The sequence below is a fragment of the Myodes glareolus genome, chromosome 9, assembly GCF_982192425.1.
Source record: "Myodes glareolus chromosome 9, mMyoGla1.1, whole genome shotgun sequence".
NCBI lineage: Eukaryota > Metazoa > Chordata > Mammalia > Rodentia > Cricetidae > Myodes > Myodes glareolus.
The window spans coordinates 81341348-81360667 of NC_142034.1; the positions used below are offsets into that span (position 1 = coordinate 81341348).

The 19320-nt window shown below is 39.6% G+C and overlaps 1 protein-coding gene and 1 long non-coding RNA gene across 4 annotated transcripts in view; one reads left to right on the forward strand and one right to left on the reverse strand.

Moving 5' to 3' along the window:
- Nucleotides 1–19320, reverse strand: part of Atp10b (ATPase phospholipid transporting 10B (putative)) — a 289706-nt gene that overhangs the window by 114923 nt on the left and 155463 nt on the right. The window lies entirely within an intron of this gene.
- Nucleotides 5853–12238, forward strand: LOC146892882 (uncharacterized). Its single transcript, XR_015003546.2, has 2 exons — nucleotides 5853–7931; nucleotides 11155–12238. It is a non-coding gene; the product is annotated as an uncharacterized LOC146892882 (long non-coding RNA).

The following is a 19320-nucleotide window of genomic DNA, read 5'->3' on the forward strand; positions in this document are numbered from 1 at the left end:
GCCTGCTTCCAGTTTCCCTCCCTAGTCTAATCTTGATTTCCCAGCTATCTTTCTTATGAAAGATAAACGATCAGGGGAAATTTAAAGACAATGCAGCCAATCTTTCCTTTGTATAAGACAGGTAAAATGAGCTACATAATTTCATTTTTAATATCCCGGAAGGCAGAAATGGAGTTTCACTTAAAAGTTGCTTTATAAATTCTTTTGGTTTGTTTTAATGGCAAAATAATTAAGTTGTGTCTGATTAAAGGGGAATAAATTGCTCCCAGAAGTGGAATGAATCAGTGCTTAGCTGAAGGGTGGAAAAAGGTGATCAAAGTTCATAGGGCTATAAGCAATTAAAAGACAGGAGGTCAGAGTGACTGGCTCAGTGGACCATGCTCAGACAAACACGTGGAACAAGGTACACATTGATAAATATACCCAGGAAAGTCTGAGGTAGGGGCAGCTCGGGACAGGAAATCTGGGAAGAGCCTTACCAAGGACAAACGAAGTAGATGCCCATTTCAGTACAAAGAACATGGGACTGGACCTGTGAAGTGAAGTGAGAAACACTGATTTTGAATTGCTGCCTCCAGAGTGAAGAAATACACTGTGACCATACACTGGGGATGAAGTTAAAGAGAGAATGGAAGAGAGAGGTAGGACAAGAAAAGGATAAAGGGGAGGAGAATTCTTCAGTAAAAGCACGTGGGATCATAATTAACATGATAGCTATTGGTGACTCTTGCCAGAGAAGTGAAATGCTCCCTTAAAATGTATGATATGCTAATAAGATATAATGTCCTTCCATGTGACTTTAACATTGTTTATGAAACCTTACAGCATAGGGTTGTTGACAGCAAGAGACAATGTTTGATTGGGAAGAGCCTTCCCCAGGTGTGGGACCATGCAAGGGAAAATATACAAGGAGGACCGCGTAGAAAGTCAGGTGAGAGAAAGAAACACAGCAAATGCTGGCTAGCACAGCCACAGACCGACAAGGAAACTCCTAGGAATTCCAGAAGCCATAGATGTGAAATAGACTTTTATTAGGACATGGGATTAGAACTCCTCCTGGTCCTCACAAAGATCCTTAGTGCCAAGGTAAGCCAAATCAAGCTGTCTGGTTTATTCATTCAACTCATCATCTGTAAGACCCTAGGAGGTCCTCCCATATTCTTTCTGGTCCTTAGTTCCTTCTTCTACCCTCAGACAGGGTACTGCTTAGCCCCCCACTCTTCCTTTCCTCTTCTTTTGTGTACATCTTTTCCTCAGCATCAATACCAGCGCTCTGCACCTCAAATCCACTCCCAAAGCTCATCTTGTTTATTCTCCTGGAGAGCATGATTGATCCCTCTTATGACTTATAGTACTCTATTCTTATCCCAACTTAACTCTTAGTCTTGTTTACTTGAGTATGTGCTCTTCTGAACTGAGAGCTTCTACATGTTAGTCACACTCAGCTACCTCAGTGCCTTCTGGGGACAATCACGCTCTACCCCAGAGCCCCCTGGGAACAATCATCCCTTTACATCTTTCTAGGCACAGCGATCAGCACTAAGCAGCACTGGGTTTGTGTGATGACTTTAAAACTCTCCGAAAAAGATCCTTACTTTTCACCTCTCTTCCTCAAGCAGTCCTTTGAGGTCAGTTATGTCTGTGTGATCCTGATTCTCCCTAGGAGGGGAATGTAACTCTCCAGTATTTCTGTTTAGAATTACCTGAGATTAAGAACCTCGCGTCTTCGACTTTCCTTGGGACTACATTTTGGGAGGATAATGAGAGACATTTGGAATGAAACAGTTCAGAGTAACTGACATCAATAAACCATATGAAATCCATTTCAGTATTAATATATGGTACAATTTCACCAAGGCCCTGCTCCCTAGAAGTTTTTAATATTGACTCCCTTTACACAACAGACTTAAAACTAGTTTTCTCCGTTGCTGATACCTGCTAAAAAGCTTTTACCAAAGTTACTCTGATCTTACTCCTTCTGACCCCTGGCACCACAGCAACTAAGAGTGATTGGAGTTTTGAGATAGAGCAATTATTGGGGAAGTGTTTGTGACCTGTCCCCATTGCTCAGGATTACAAACCCCTTCACTCTTGTTCAGGATGCCAGCTAAAGTACTCGTGATAGGATGCCCCCCTGCGTCTCAGCGAGCTCTTCCCCAGTAGACCCGGAGTATGCCTCACTGCTCACAGTTCATGAGCTTTTACTGTTCCTTAGCTTTCCTTTCTCATATGTCTTCTCTATTTATTTGTAAGCCTTTAGTTTCTCTTTTCATAGAAATGGCTTAATATTTGAATATACTGGAACTAAAATAGACCAGGTCAGTTAAAAGAGCTTCAGAAATGAGTTTGCACTTGTATTGAATTATCATATACGATGAGATTGTGACTTAGAAAGTATGAATGTGGGTAAGTCTGAAGTTGTCCATATTATGCAGATGACTCCATTTTTCCTTCTAGAATAAGATTAATGATAATATATCATATATAATATTGTGTACATATAGCTACATATAATCTTGCAATAATAATAAAAATGAAGAGAGTTTGCATGGTTTGTTACACACACCACAAAGACAATGAACAATAGAAGCAAATCAGTTTCCTTACTCAACCTATACACTGGGGCTTTTGCTTCTTCTGCTTATTTGTACCAGAATTGCATGTCTGTGATTACCCCAAGAGAATTTTTTACAAATAATCTTCTACGCTACAAAGATAAATCAGAGTTCCTTCACATGAGGTTATCCTTTAAACCTATAAAACCTGTAAGGCCCTAGAAGAGGGGTCTAAACAATTGTAGAAGAGAACACGAGTAAGAATCTCCTATGATGAGATCATAAACCTAGCAACAAGAGAAGAAAACAGATAATAAAATGTCAAGGAAGTAGAGAAGACTTTACCACTTAACTAGTCCTCTGACCTGCATGGCAAGACTCTAGGAGACAGAGAAAGCAAACAGCCATGAATCTATCTGTAACCAGCAGCCTGCAGGAAGACAGCGGATGTGCCCAGGCTAGACTGTGTGATGGAGGCTTAGGTATGACGCATAGACCTCCAGGAACTATATCCTCTCGAAGACTCAGTCTCCAATGCTTTAATTTTCCTATTTCATCAGAGTTCCAACTGTTGGTCGGAGATCCTGGGTATCAGAAATCCACTCTTACTACATTCTGGCTAAGGAAGGGGACACCGATCCAATGGCATCTCCTGATGTCCCGGGGACTTGGTATCCAGTTAACCAGTTTTGGTGTGTTGTGAAGGCTTTACTGATCCATGGCACAAAATCAGCAACCTCTCAGCTTATTTTCTGGATATAGGAAATTGAAATAAAAGTAAATAAATTTGTGTAGGTAGCTATATTCAACTGCCTACCTTCCCCTTCAGTAATTTCACTTTGTCCTTTCATGAAAGGGTGAACTGTTGAGTAGAAATGGATTTCCACATTTGTAATTTCTCTTAGAGTGGGTAGGGATTTCCTGGCATCTCACGTCCTATATAGAATGGTTTCTCTAACAGGTCCTTTCCAATTGCTGTGCCTGTAAATATTGTATCTAGGCAACACTTCCGTTTGTAGACCATTAGTAAGGGAAATGGCTTTGCTGCCCACCAGCGCAAGGTGGATTACTGCTAAGCACAGAATCATGTGCGGCAGTTTCTGAGAGTAGCAGGAGGTATGGAGTATGAGACCTCCTGATGGTAGCAGAAAGTATGATGGGTTTGGAGGATGAGACATCAAAGGGTGTGTTGATAAGAGAGGTAAAATGCTATTTTGGGTCAAATCTATTCTTCTTACCTTCTGTGCAGCCGTGTGTTTTAGACATGTCCTTCATAGAGTGACAAGATCTGTCCAACTAGAAGCGGATGTCCTAACTATGATTTATAATGTACAATACCAATCAATCAAAGGTGTAAATTATGTTTTAAAGATCTTCAAGGGACTGAGACTTTGACAGTGAGTACCAGCATCAGGAAGGCAAATAGACAAATGATACATTCCATGGGAGAGGATAATAATCCAATGTATGCATGGTACTAGACACTTGACAGATATGGCTTTGTAAGTCAGTACAGAGGTATGGACTACAAATACGGAGTCCTTTGATAACCAATGTAACAACAGTAATAACAGTAATAATAAGTAAAAACAAGTGAACACTTTTCACCTCTTATCAAACATAGAAAGTAAATTCAAGGTGTATTAAAGACCTTCCTGAAGGTAAAAAGGTGGATTTAAAACACAGGAGAGTGACTTTGTAATTCTGAGGCATGGAAGGGACTCTAAAAACAAAGACATCAATGATTTGACAGAAGAGTGGTGAACCTGAAGCACATTAAAATGTGTGTCTCCTGAAGAACGTGGAAAGATGAACGAGGGTCTGGGTGAGGATGCTGGTCACATCAGTATGTATCCAAATTCAGTAAAGGAAATGATCAACAACCCAGGAGAAAAATGAATGATAGAAGCAGAAGGGGAAACCCATGTGGCTTCATGCAATGTTACTCCTAGCTTCATTAGTAATCATCAAATTAAAACAATGAAGTCGCAACTGTCACACTACCAGACTGGCAAACAAATTAAGGCCTAGTGAATTTCAGATTTGGCAAAGATGAGGTACAACAGGCACATTCATTTGCAAATTGCTATTATACATTTGAAAGCAATTTAACTTTATGAGTGTAGGTTGAAAGTACATTTGTTCATGGATCCAGTATTTCTACTTCTAGATTGGTACCCTGGAGAAAACTGTACAAATACATACAAAAAGAAATATCTGGAAATACTAACTTCATCACCATTTAGGAAAACCAAAAACGGAAATGTCTATATAAGATTAGAAAGAAAAAATAAATGAGACCATATAAATAGAAGGGAATACTATATGTAGATGGAAGTAGACCATAGAAAATAGAAAAAAACTAGCAACTCTCACTAAGAGCTATCATTTTCCTTTAGGCACAATAGTAAACATTGTGGATATTAATTAACGATTTTCATGACAACTGTGATAGGGGCACTACTACACATGAGCAAAATAAGGTATAGAGACACATAATTAAACATAGCTCTCTCTTAGAGTTGTTAGTGGAAGAAGAGAGCCACAGATCAGCCAGTCTAACCCCTCAAGTGTTACTTTAAATACTACACTTGCCTCAGCAAACAAGCACGAGTCCAGTATCGGACCAAGTCTTCAACCAGGAATGTGACATATAAAGTATGATCCTATTTCATTTAGCATTAGGTTTAGCTTCATAACTGCTGTAAACCAGGTATTTACTTATGACATACAACACATTGAGAGGTCGCTAATCTAAGGCACACTTTGAGGCCCTACGTCATGATGGATTTCTCTGTCCCATTTTCCTCGGCATTGCTGCTTGATGTTAAGAATCAAAGGGATCTGGGAGCATCAGTCATGTTTCTCCCAAGCAGGGAAAAGAAAGAAAGGAGGACAGGTAAATGTATACCTGGCAGCATGGTCCCTCTGAAGATTTAAGGAGAAGTCTCATGACCTACAATCTTTAATCTTATTGGCTACCCCTCTTTTCAAGAGAAGTTGGGACCTATACTCCTTGAGTTAGATACATTGTTACCTTGAATAAACTCTATGTTCAATGTAGAAGAAAAGTTAATATTTATCAGGTTATTAAGTTTTTGTTATAAGTACTGTATATATATATAAAATACATGTTTCAAACAAAACTATTTTTCATGTAAAATATTTTTTAGAGTTTATACTTAAATAATGTGCATGAAAATTAATAGTAAATTTAGGACAATACTTATGGTTTAGAGAAGGAAGGAGGAGTGATATGTGATAAACCAATTTTTAGAAATCAAACGTGAGAATGCACGTTAAAATCTGACTGGTTGGATGAAGGCTTAGACCCGAGTGTCTCCAGTGAATGCATGAGTACCCAAGTTTCTTCATCTTTTGTACAGTGTAATCACTCTTTTTCCCTCTGTAGGGAAGAGTCTTGATTGAAACCAACTGATTTCTCCTGTTGGAAGTTCAAGTCCTCATTGGGTATAAGGTTGTCCCCCAAATGAACTTTTTTCAGAACACCTGCTTTACATCTATAAATTTGATGAGATGTTATCAGGCATCATAAATGAAGATAAGCTATTTGTAAGTATTAGCTTATTTCATCCTCAGAAGAATCCTTGGTGTTAAAAAACAATCTTTTTTTTTCCTGTACAGATGAAGATAACAGGGCTTGAAGAAGTCAAACATCTCCCCTCAGACTCCTCACTCCACAACGGCAGAACTAGGCTGGAATCTACACCCATGAGGCTTGGGAACTTGACCTTAAAAACATCACCCTGTTCTGTGGCACTACAGGAGTAGCTGTTGATGTCAGGACACAATGGGGAAAGGCGGGCTGCTGGGTATAGAGTGGAAGAACAGACTGGCTTTGCCCTCGGTTTGGTGGAATATTACTTTGGGAGGGCCACATACAGCTTGGCTGAGGTAAAGGAGGAAGCAAGCAAGGGGATGAGTGCTCAGAGAAATACTGGTCCAGAAGTTACGTGGAACGTTCCTCTACTGTCTTCTATTAGTCATTGTCTTGCCTTTGCAGGATACAATCCAGGGAGTCAACCAAAATGAAAACATCTGCCAAGAAGGATATAAACTGGGTACCACAGTTCTGAAGTTGAAAATAGGGCGAAGACCAAGGCATTACTCTTACTTATGTGCTTCTCCTTGGCTCTGAGGCTGAGTGGTACCTGCAGAACAGCAGACTAGCTGCCCAGTTAACCATCTTTAAATTTTAAGATGCTGTCGCTAAACTGAGCTGAGACTTACTCTTGATATAGCTCGGGCTGGCCTTAAACTCATGATCTTCCTATTTCAACTCTCCCTGAAATCTGGCCACACCCCCAGACAGACATTCCCTTTCTGGATAAAGAGTTGGTAAGTGGCCCAGGTTTGCAGTATCTTCATTGTAGCTGCAAGTCCGGACCCCTGTTCCACACTCAGGCCCATGATGACCTAGAATTATAACTTTACTTTGATCTAGTACCTTCTTGGAATATAGCCTAGGTAATGTGGTATAAAACTCCTTTCCCCTCCTCTCAAACCTATTAGATCAAGGGATTCCCTATTAGATCAAGGGTGTCTCCGTTCAGGACCTGTGATAACCTTCATGGTGACAATAACTGTCCCACTATTTTGAGAAGTGCAGAAAACTAAAGGTTCTTTCCCTTTAGGACCCCTATTATGCTATGTGCAGTAACCATCTCTCCAAAGAAACCTCTTCTCTGGGCCCAAAGGCTTGCTCTCTCCCCTTCAGGAACTGACTGTGGCTACCTATGCCCAACTCTCCTTAAAAACTCAGTCTAATGGCCATTCATTTCAACTTTCTTTCTTGAATCTTCCTTCCTTTATTTATAACAGATACATAAATAAAGAGCCACCGTTTGGAAAAATGTCCTCACATTTGTAACGAGGCAAATAAAACCACAAACCTATGACTAGCATTTATTTTGTCCATCCTGTGTGCTCTATTAAGAAGATTAATTTTAAGACTCAGTGCTGCTGAGCATAGTGTAATCATCATCATTATTATCATAATCATTATCAAAACTTTACAGTGAGGAGACCCAGTCTTAGAAGGGTCCAGTGATTTCTCAAAGATCAAATCACAAAGGGTCATTTAGGATTGAAATCCGTGTTTCCTAAACTCCAAATTCTACAATTCTGCTGTCCTTAGAAAAAGCGAGAGAGCTACCGTGCTGGCTGACCCCTTTTCTTTTAAATGCTAGGTTGCAGCATCAACAAAAGGCAGTCAAGGAACAGCTTTTCTCCTTGAGAAAATACTCTTCAATGCAACTCTTCCCAAAGTGCCGCGGATCTAATGGCTACTCGCGACAAACTCCAGCTGCAATTCCTAACCCATTCATTTCCTGCTGGCAAATCTATTCACGTAATGTAAGCTTTTATTTCCCATTGGTATGTGGTTGCAAATTGCTATTAAGCATATCAAAACTCTTTGGATGCCACAAAATACCAACATTAATCATGAACATGAGTGAAGGGAAAAATAAGCCTCTGAAATATCTGCCTTTCCAGATACATATTAAGGATCGAAAAAATCAAATATTGAATGGTAAGGATGTGTCATAATTTTAAATGTATTTTTAAAAAGACTTTTAAAAATCCTTCTGAATGCAATGAAGTTTAAAATGAAAACACTGGCTATCTTTCTTAGAAAAGATCTAACAAGCTTCTTAAGCATTCTTCTTCACTCTGGGTCCACTGTACTGAATTCAAATTAAAGTTAGCTCCCTTAAAAACTTTTCTTATGAGGCAATATATGTGAAAGCCTCAGCAATCAGGCTTTGGCCAAGCAATCTTGAAACTTGCTTGTGAAATAAAATGCTCTTTACAATTCCTAGCCTCAGAGATGCTTTGCTGGCTTCTTCCCCGTTTGCGACTTTGTCCTGAGTGTGTGGTCCTCTCTTCCTGAAGCAAGTTCTGCTCCTGCCAAGAAGTCCTTCCTGGATGCTATACCACATCACTTCTTCATTTTTTTTTTAGAGGTGTTGGTTTTCCTTTTCTTGTCAACTATGTAGCTTTGGCAGAGAAGCATAGAAAACACACACCCACTCCCAAAGCCATGTAATGAAGACCAATTCTATCTCATGACTCAGGCCATTGCCCTTTCTTATGATGGTTAATGATGCTGGTTTGGTGCCAGTTCACTCAGCTGAGAACTGGCATCAGAGCTGGTTACAGCAAGTAGGTTGCAGTTGTAAACGGGGTTGCTCGGAAGTGTGCGTGCACAGACAGTATTTGCAAACAACACAAAACAAAATCCCCCAAGCAAACTAGGGTGAGGTATGGCGGTGCACATCTTTAATCTCAGTACCTGGGAGGCAAATCAAGCTGATCTCTGCGGGTTCCAGTTTAACTCGGGCTACCTAGTGAGATCCTGTCTCAAAAGAGAGACAAAGTGGTTGGACTGCTCAACAGTTGAAAAGCTCTTGCTGCTTTTACCGAGGACACGGGCTTGCAATTCTAGCACCCACCTGGTACCTCATGACAGGCTATAACTCTGGTTCCAAGCTATCCTGAACTCTTTTCTGGCTTCCATAGGCACCAGGCATGCACATGGCACACAAACATACATGCAGGCCAAACACCCATTCATATAAAATAAATACTTTAAATGTGAAAAGTTGGCAACTGAGGGTTTTGTGAGCTGAGCCTGTAAATAGAGGTTGCTCTGTTTAAACCACGGAGTTGACTACTTTAGAATGCTGACCAGAGGTTTCTGTCCTGCCTGGTTCCCACAGTCATTAAGTCCCAAAGAAACCACACAGAGGTCTACATTAATCATAAACTGCTTTAGAACATACAGAGAATCATGAGTAGGGATGTTCTTCTTATAGAAAGTGAAAATTTTTGGAATAATCCTAATAATGATTTTTATTACAAGACATCCTTTATTTTTATTTTTATGAATAAATGTGCATCTTTGTATTTGCCATACGTGTGCAGCTGTCCTCAGATGTCAGAAGATAGTGTTGAAGTCACTAGACCTGGAGTTACACAGACTTGTGAGTTGCCTGCCTTGTGAGCTGGGAACCAAACCTGGGTGTCTTGGAAGAGGACTTTTCAGCTCTCTAGTCTCCACGATGTTGGTTCTTATAAAATGGTAAAATAAAATTTTGGGCTATAAGACAGGCTCTGTTAGGTCTCCAGTGTGGTCACGCTTAGGACAAAGCATACACATGTGCCTTCTGTATGCCCAGGTCCATTGTCTTAAGTGTCAGAGCATAAACATAGAGGCACAGTTCTGGAGATTGTTTAGAAATGATGAAATATAACCAAGTATTCCTACTGGAACTTATACAGGTAAACTTTCAGATCCCTGTTGGTTTGGGTTAGCATTTGTTATCTTTAAAGTCCCCTCTGACTGAGCGAATGAGAAGTAAATATGAGAACCAGATGGAAGAAGTGAAGAACCGACACCACTGTGCTCGTCCTCATTAAAGCCACCTTCTAACCATGAGGGAGTCATAGGTCAACCTTGCAGAGAAAACCGAAGGAGCCTAGATTCCAACTATATGCTTGCAAAGACTTCTGATGACTGTGCATTTTCTGACTCCAGCTCCTTACATAGACAATTGATAACTTTGCTCTTGAGTTCTCTGAGAAGCTCCTCTCAACTTTCATTATGCCATCTTTATAAAACATCATCTTCAGAACCTTATTTTCATCTGTTTTCTTACAATTTGATATATCTTACCTCATTGCAGATCCCAGCACTCCCACACATTGACAGAGTCCTTCAAGACCTTCAAGAGTCCACTCAAGACCTCGGGAAAGATCTTTACGTGAGAGTAGGGCTAACACTGACTCTTAGTCAAGGGTCTGCTATGAAATAACATTCTAAAACATTGGAGCAATTGCCATCCCACACATTCAGTGAGGGACTTCCTCCAAGTGGTTATTAACTAAATGTCTTAGAACGCACACATATTGAACAGTTCATGAATTCTAAGAGTCCATGAATCTGTACTAAATTGAAATAGAGCTGTTGTTCATACACAGAATGGGGACTTATTTCCTTTGAAGATTGTATCCCATGGACTATCTACCCATACAAAAGCTTTGATCAACGACCTAAAGGCTTGAAATGAAGTTGACCCCATTTTTACCTTTTCTCAGTTAATCCAAGAGAAATAACTGCTAGGGGTTCACCCATCCATCCACTCAACACAGTTTGTTCCTCTTTTTTTCCTGGCTACTGTGATGTCCCAGCACAGTGTGAGTTGGCCATCAGTACCGTTCCAAAGCCATCTAACTGTTGGTTACTACCTCAGAAAGCTCAAAGGAAGAGGAAGGTTCATTCTAGAGCAAGTCACCTTTCTGTTAGCAAGTAGGCATGCCAATGCACAGGGAAAGACTTGGAGATTAAAAAAAAAGAGAGAGAGAGAGAGGAAAAAAGACATAGGGAACAGGGCTTGCCTTACCAAATGGAGCAAATCTTATTTACAAATGACCCTTAACCTCTGAGATCAGCCCAAATAAAGAGGCATCTGTCATCTTTGGGAACATCCAATATTCTTTACTCCGACAAAGGCCTCAAAAGACTACCTTCCATTCCAATCTAATTGACTCCATGCCCTTTCCGTGCCTTTTCTAGCTATGCATGGCAAGCTAAGTCACCTAGGGATGGAAAGCAAGCTTGGAAATGTGCGACACCTTGACAGCAGAATCAGCCAATGGAGGCAGAGAAGGAGCACTGCTAATTAAAGTACAACTGGGTGCATTGATTTCAGCTTCAGAAGGAGCCGGCTCCGCTGCTGTGCCTGGAATCTTGGCATTCCCGCTATCGCCCGTGAGTAGCTGAACTTGAGATAGGGCAAAAAGAAAGATTTTTTTTTTCCGAGTTAGAATAGTGGCCACTATCGATGTTTCCAAGCCACAAATGAAAAAAGGGAAAATGTGTGAAACTATCCATGTGTTCATTTTCAAGAGAGAAAGAGCAGGGAAATCCTGGCTGCCTGCATGTAGGAGTTGTTCATGCCTCTCATAAGTACCCATCGAGTGTACACCGAGGCCAAAGCACTGGTATGGAAACTAATGACGTAGTATGGGACATGTGGATGAAGCCCGTGTCCTCATGAAGCCTGTGTTTTGACGAGAAGACAAAGGAACATACATGCTATCAGACTATTTCCAGTTCTTCAAAGGAAGTCAGCACAATAGAGCGACAAGATGACAAGATGGCTGCCTAAACAGGTGCTGAACAAGGACAACAATAGACACATCAACATGGACAGAGGTGGGGAGAGCTCCTGAGGTGTCAACCCTACACAAAGAACTACAAGCAACTAAGAAATGTTGACAGCAGGTGAAATAGTCCTCCCCAGGGAAGAACACACCAACTGGTTACCCAATATCAAATGGTCAGTCTTAAAACATACAAGTAGCATTATGTAGACTGAGGAGCAGGTTATGTTTGGAACGTATATGTGTATATGTATGTTTATATGTGTATGTATATATGTGCAACAACAGTTAATGAGTAAGTAATTAAAAAGCAAACCAGGAGAGATCTTTTGGAAGGTTTGGAGGGAGGAAAGTGGAATGATGTAATTATATCATAATCTAGAGAAATAAAATAATTAAAAAATGAAAAGCATAAAGATTAGAAAGAAAGTAATAATATTGCAATTGCTGGCAATAAGAATTATGCAAATTAAATAAAAAAGAATAAAAACATTTATTATTGTCCAATAAACCATTTTACTATTTTCTTGTTTGCTTATAGCTTAGTTTCCACAACTAAAATACAAATTAAAAAAAGGCAAGGATTTTGGTCATTAATCTTTTGGGTTTTTAGAATATTTAGGCAAATCCCTTACATGTAGGCGGAAATAAGTACCCATTAAAATAATGAGTTAAGTGAGAACACCTATTCATCTGACTCGATGATTAGAGAGTTTAACAACTGAAAAAGATGATGTCTGAACTAGAAGAGAAGGAAAATGAATGACTGTGAGACCCATAAAGGATTATTTACAGAAGAATAATTTGAAGCTAAACAGGAGAAGGAAGGTATAAAAAATGGCTTGAGCATATAGAAAACAAATGTTTGCCTTAGTGTACTGAAGTTGCTCTTCAGAGGTCACTGTGCTGTGAATGACCTTGGAGAAGAGCACTCTCTAGCCCCTGCAGCAGAAGAGCAGCGCATGGATGTCCAGTCCGCCTACTCAGCTGCAGTTGCCTGTTCTGCATTACAAACCCATTGTAGAAATCCCAGGTGGAGAATGTACAGGTCCCATAATAACTCTGAATGTCACATTTCTGTGAAGGGAAGAAGGGAAGCAAATGGTAAAACCTGTGATGCAGAATTTTAATCGCCTGGAAATTGAGGCTTCGAACCACAAATTTTACTTTTTCTTTTTCTTTCTTTCTTTCTTTCTTTCTTTCTTTCTTTCTTTCTTTCTTTCTTTCTTTTTTTTTTTAAGTGACTATAGTTCTAGAAAACTTAGGATTTATTTGTATCCAGGAAAGGAGAATGGAAGTACAAGGTATTTTGGAGAGAGATTTCATGGAAGGCTTGTGCCCATCATAGGGTATGGTTCTATTTATTCCTTCAAATCCCTGGACTATTCCAGGGATTGTCAGGAGGGTCACCCTGAGACGGGGAAGCCCAGATTGGTGTGATGTCAGTTCTGTGGTCTTACTAAGACCTTATGCTTCATGTGGGCAGCAATATTCTAGCCTGCTCCAGATGATCCCGATGTAGCAAGCCTACTGCTTACTCAAACCAGGGAGACACTCGGGCCCTTTCTTTTGAGAAGATTTCTGGCATCGGACCCTGGTTATGTGGACCCAGAAGGGAAGTCCAGGCAAGGCCATTGCATAACCAAAGGTGAGACAAGTGCAGACATCAGCAGATGCCTGCGTATTTTTAGAAAACATATTTTCGTCTTCAATTTACACCAGTCCTGGAGCAGAGCTAAGTCATTACAAAGTGTGAGTCGTGTTCCATTCAGCCTTGGATGGACAGCTTGCTGTGTTAAGCAGACACTGTCAGATGCCATCCCTTGGGTGGGCTCTCCTAAGAGCACTGTGTGAATTTGGTTCCTTTGAATTCCAAATTTTCTCCTTTGCAACAAGTCGAGTGGCTTCCTCCAATTTCAAGGGAAGACAGAACATTGGAAAAGAAGCAGAGAAAAGAAAAGAGTGAGAAAGAATAGAACTAGAAAGAGCCATTAAGATGAATTGCCATTCCTAAGATTCCTGCTGTACATTAGCATAGGGCATTTAAGGCACAAACTCCGTACTTTAAAAATATTGCCAGGCTAGATATTTCTACCTCCATTTTTTTAAAGAGGAAAACTGAGACCCACCCCTCGTGGAATGAGGTCTCACAGGAATAAGTGGTAGAGTTTGCACAGGCCTATCAAACTGTTAAGTGCAGGCATTTGGCAAATGCTTTGCTGAAGCCAGGGTCTTCCAGGAAAAATATCTGTACTGGGCTTTACATAACAAAGAATTTACCCTTGTCCCAAAGAAGTCCAGCCTTTGTCCACACTTCTGGGAAGGAATCTCTTAGCCCAGAGAATTTCATGCTTGAGGTTGTTTTGTGTGTCTGGAGGTGTGGGTCATTCCAGAGAGTCTAACACTGTGATTTAGGGTTGGGACTTTCGGTCCTGGGTCAGGAGGTATCAGCTCATCCTTCAAGAAGAGTTGGATTCTGAGAACAGGTGGGTGGGAATTCACCTATATTTTATTTATGTGATGGAGCCCCAGTAGAATCTTAGGATAAAGCCTTAAGTGACCATCTCTGGTTGACAATATTCTAATATATGTTGTTATATTTAGGTGCTATGAAAGAAATTCTGTGAGTCTATAGTAGAGGGCATTGGGAACTGCACTGTAGAGCGCTTGTGGACTCTATTCTCTTTGGCTTGTCTCCAGACAGGTTTTAATGAGTACCCTTTCCACGGAATGAAGCCTACTGTCAGAGTATCACAGCTTCCTGTGAGTTTTGACGCTCCTAATAAAACTGTAAAAGCTGAGAGGGCATTAACATGTAATGTAATTGGTATCACAAGTGAAAGTTGTATGTGGGATCTGTTCCTCCAACTTCATCAACTCAGCTCCAATGCTGGCAGCGTCAGCCTCTTGAAGTGAGCCAGTCTCATGTTTCCTTAAGTAGCAAACTCTTGGAATGAACTACCACTACCTCTCACGTCTGATGAAATGGCAGGGATGGAAGGCCAGGGTCCCAGCCCAGGACAATGAAAATAGACAGAGTCTTGGATTGGGAGTAGAACTAATGATGTGGGCTGTAGACGTGTCAGGCATGAACCTCCAATCCTGGTCATATTTCTGCTGCTTATTTGTCAAATGCTTCTCTGGGGTGCAGGGACAGAGTTAAATCAATCCTGGCCTCACTTTGTATATCTATAACATGTAGATCCTGAATTAAGTTCTCATCAGGTCTCTGAAGGCTCTAGATTTGATGTGGGATTCCCCTATGAATGCTATGAATATGTTTCCTTACTATTCATTAATAAAAAGCTGTTTTGGGTCTACGGCAGGACAGAATAGAGCAAGGCAGAAATTTCAAGCAGAGAGAGAGGAGAAAGTAGGTCGAGGCAGGGAGATGCCATGTAGCCACCAAAGGAGACAGATACCCTGGAACCTTACTGGCAAACCACAAACTTTGTGATAAAATATAAAATAATTGAAATGGGTTAATTTAAGATGTAAGTGTTAGTTAATAAGAAGCCTAAGCTAGTAGGCCAAGCACCATTTTAATTAATACAGTTTTGAACATAATTTGAAGGCCCAACCCTAGCACTGTGCCTGGTGATTTGTGTAAACCATTCAGTGCTGACAGAGTCCATCATGGATTCCCTTGTCCTTATTCTGTAGCTGTGGAAAACACAGCGAAGAGAAGACAGGGTGTGTGCAGAGCCCAAGCACCACAGACTGAAGGGCCAGGCTTATGTTCCCAAGTCTCAAATACGTGCTCTAAATGTCAACATTCTCTGACCGGCCGGCTCACTTTCTTGTGAAACTGAATGAGGAAATCTCTCTCCTCTTGTTCTATAGATGAGGAATATGAAACCAATAAAGATGAAGTCATTAGTCCAAAGCTACTCATCTGGATGGAAATTAATTCTTTGGCATCTGGATGTTCTTTCTTTTGTCAAATGGAGCCTTTAGCGATGCCTACTAGGCACAGAGAATATAGCTGTTGTATATGCTAAAGCTTGAAGTAGGCAAATAACCTGAATAATCCCCCCCAAATTAAATCCAAATGACCAATAAGTCTTTAAAATGTTAAACACTCACCCATCAGGGAAATGTAAATCAAATTTATGCTAAGATCTACCTCATCCCAATTGGAAGGCTATCATCATGAAATCAAACAAGAAACTCCAGTGGGGAAGCAGCAAAATAGGGACTCTTAAACACTTTTGGTGGAATGTAATGTAGCGAAGAAATTATAGAAATTGATGTGGACATTCATCAAAAATCTATGATTAGAAGTGAATTATTAAAATTACTCTTAGGTGAACACCTGAGGGAATCTAAACAAGTCTATATAGAGATACCTGCATATTCTCATTTATAACGTACTTTTCTAAATAGACAGGATGCGGAATCTCAGTGTCTATTAACAAATGGGTGGAAAAGAAAAATGTGATAAATATAATAGAATACTGTTTAGTCATTAAGAATGAAGAAATGATGCCATTTGGAAAATAGGTAGAACTTTGTATGATCAAAATAAGTTGAAGCTAGGTCCAGATAAACAAAAAATTATATTGTCTTCAATATGTGGAAATCAAACTTAACAACAACAAAAATAACACTTAAAAGCAGACGTGAGACACTCTGGGAAGAGGAAGGAGATAATTAAGAAGAGAGAGGGAGACAGAAACAGGTAAAGAAGGTGAATAAGTCCAAAGCAGATGATACACATATACAAGAAAATATGATGATGGAACCTCACTATTTTATATATGAACACATGCTAATAAAAAGTCAAGGATTTAAGTTGCTAATACAAGAACTGGAAAATACCAATGTAAATTCATTTTAATAAAAGGAGGGAGATAAAGACAAATACAGAAATATTGATGGTTAATTATAAATATGAAATTGCTCAACCCCAAAATTGTTTCTTTGAAAAAATTAATGTGCTTCGTAAAATACGAGAAGAAACAGGAAATGAAATACTGTTATTACCAAGCATTCTGTAATGAAAAGTTGCTAAAAGAATGTTTTGAGCTGGGTGGTAGTGGTGCACGCCTTTAATCCCAGCACTTGGGAAGCAGAGGCAGGAAAATCTCTGTGAATTTGAGGCCAGCCTGATGTACAAGGTGAGTTCTAGGATAGCCAGGACCACAGAGAGAAACTCTGTCTTGAAAAACCAAGAAAAAAAGAATGGTATGAATTTCACAGCAATAAATCTGATAACTAACAATGGACACAATTCTTTGAAAAATATTAAACGCTAAAACTTGATCCTGAAAGAAACAGAAAAAAAAATAAGTAATCTTATTCCAGGAGCACAATTTAATTTAAAGAATTTTGGGGCGAGGGAGATGGCTTTGTAGTTAAGATCATTTGTTGTTTTTCTAGAGAACCCGAGTTTGCCCCTAGTTCTCACTCACGTTGGGTGGCTCACAATCACGTGCAACTCAGCTTCAGCAAATTCCTTACCCTCTTCTGGTCTCTGTGGGCACACATATCATGTATATATCTACCCCAACACAAACACAAAGGCATATAAAAATAAAAATGCAATCTTCTTAAGAAGAATAGGCACAGATAGCCTTACTGTGGGTACTATGTAACACTTAAGGTGGTGTGAGATGAGTCATATACATATTTTTTTAGGAAATATTAGAGATGGGAACCTTCTTCAAATTGTTTGATAAACTCATTATTACAAATACATCAAAAGGAAACTGTGTACCAATATCCCTTGTGAATACAGGTCAAGAATCCCTAACAAAATGCTATCAAATCAAGGCTAGCAAGATACAGAAAAGATAATAGATTTTGGCCAGTAGAAGCTATTCCAGAAAATGAAAATAGGATTTAACATACAAAACTCAATTTAGGTCTTCATATTAATAAAATAAAGGTAAAAGTCCAGTAACATTTTAATAGACGAAAAAAGTTTTGACAAAATTCAACTTTCATTTATGAAGAAAAACCTACAAACTGGTGATGGATGGGATCTTGAAAAAATTATTTGGATCGTGTGTGTGTGTGTGTGTGTGTGTGTGTGTGTGTGTGTGTGTAAATTACATAGCGGGGCATGTGTATGAAGGTTAGTGGATAGGTTTGTGGAGTTGGTTCTCTCCTGTGGGTTCTAGGGATTGAACTCAGGATGTCAAGACTACATGACAGCCATCTTACTTTTTGCGCCATCTATCCCTAGATGGAATCTTTCTCACATCATAAGGCTGTCTTAGGACACGGGATTTCAGCCACTAGCATACTTGGTCATGAAAGGCTGAATATTCCCCAAGATCATGATTAAGACAAACAAGGATATCTTCCCCCAGAACTTTTGTTGAACCTTGCATTAGAGGAATTAGGCAGTGCAAGAAAGAAAGACACACTATTAAAGGTAATACATATTTTGAAAGGAAAATGTAAAATTGTCTTGATTTGCATACACTAAGAAAATATACATAGAGAAAATTTTAAAATGTAGCCAAACTAATAAGAGAACAATTGGAGAATATAAGGTCAATCTACAAAAATCAATGTTTGTGTGTTAGTAATAGCTCAATGAAAATTAACATTGAATTTACGTATCCAGGAGCAACATAATAAAAATACCAAAAGACAAATGTAATTTAAAAAATTCAAGTTCTCTCACTCATTATAAAACATTGATTAAAGAACTGAAAAACACTTAAATTAATGGATTAAATTAACTTAATTAATGGATTAAATTAAGTCCTAAACTATCTTGATGATTGTACTAAAGATTCAGTGATATCCAGTCAAGCTTTAACTAAACTTTTTGTAATTTGCTGTCAAATTGCCGTTAAAACATATGTGACCTTCAAAGAACATGATCCAGTCAGTACCATTTTGAAAAGGAAGATGCTTGACAACTTAACAATCTCTGATTACAATAGTTCCTGTAAGTATAAAGCAAGACAGGAAATTACTGCCTGAAGCACAGATAGATCAGTGGGATACATTAAATAACACAAAAGTAGGTCTTCATTGGTTAGTTAACCTTTTTTTTTTTTTTATCAAAGGTGCCACGGTATCAGTGGGGTGTGTTGGTTTAAATGAGACACATCCTCTTTAGGCTCCTGATTGCTCTGCTTGGGCATGTTATGAAACTTCAGATCCTTGAGTCCCGCCGGAAAAAAATATGGGACTGGGGGATGGGCGCCTCACTTCACTTGGAGTTCATTCTCTCTGCTTCGTATTTGTGGATAAGGCTATGACCTCTCGCCTTTCAGCTGAGTCACCATGCCGCCCACATCCGCCACTGACTCTACCTCTGAAACTGTTAACCAAAATAAACTCTTCCCAAGTCCCCTTTGTTCATGGTGTTTTATAAAAGCAAGGAAAAGTAATTAATAGAGAGGTTGGTACTGAAAAGTGTGGAACTGTTGCTGGGAAGGAATCGACTGTGTTGGGTTTTGAGGGCAATGAGGAAGATTTGGGAACATTGGACCAGAAAAGTGACTACTCCAAACAGAGCTTTATCACTCCTTCTCGCAGGTGCCTGGATGACGGTAGTGTGGAGAATGACAGAAACCATGGAGGAGTAGTTCCTGAGGTTTCAGAGGACAAT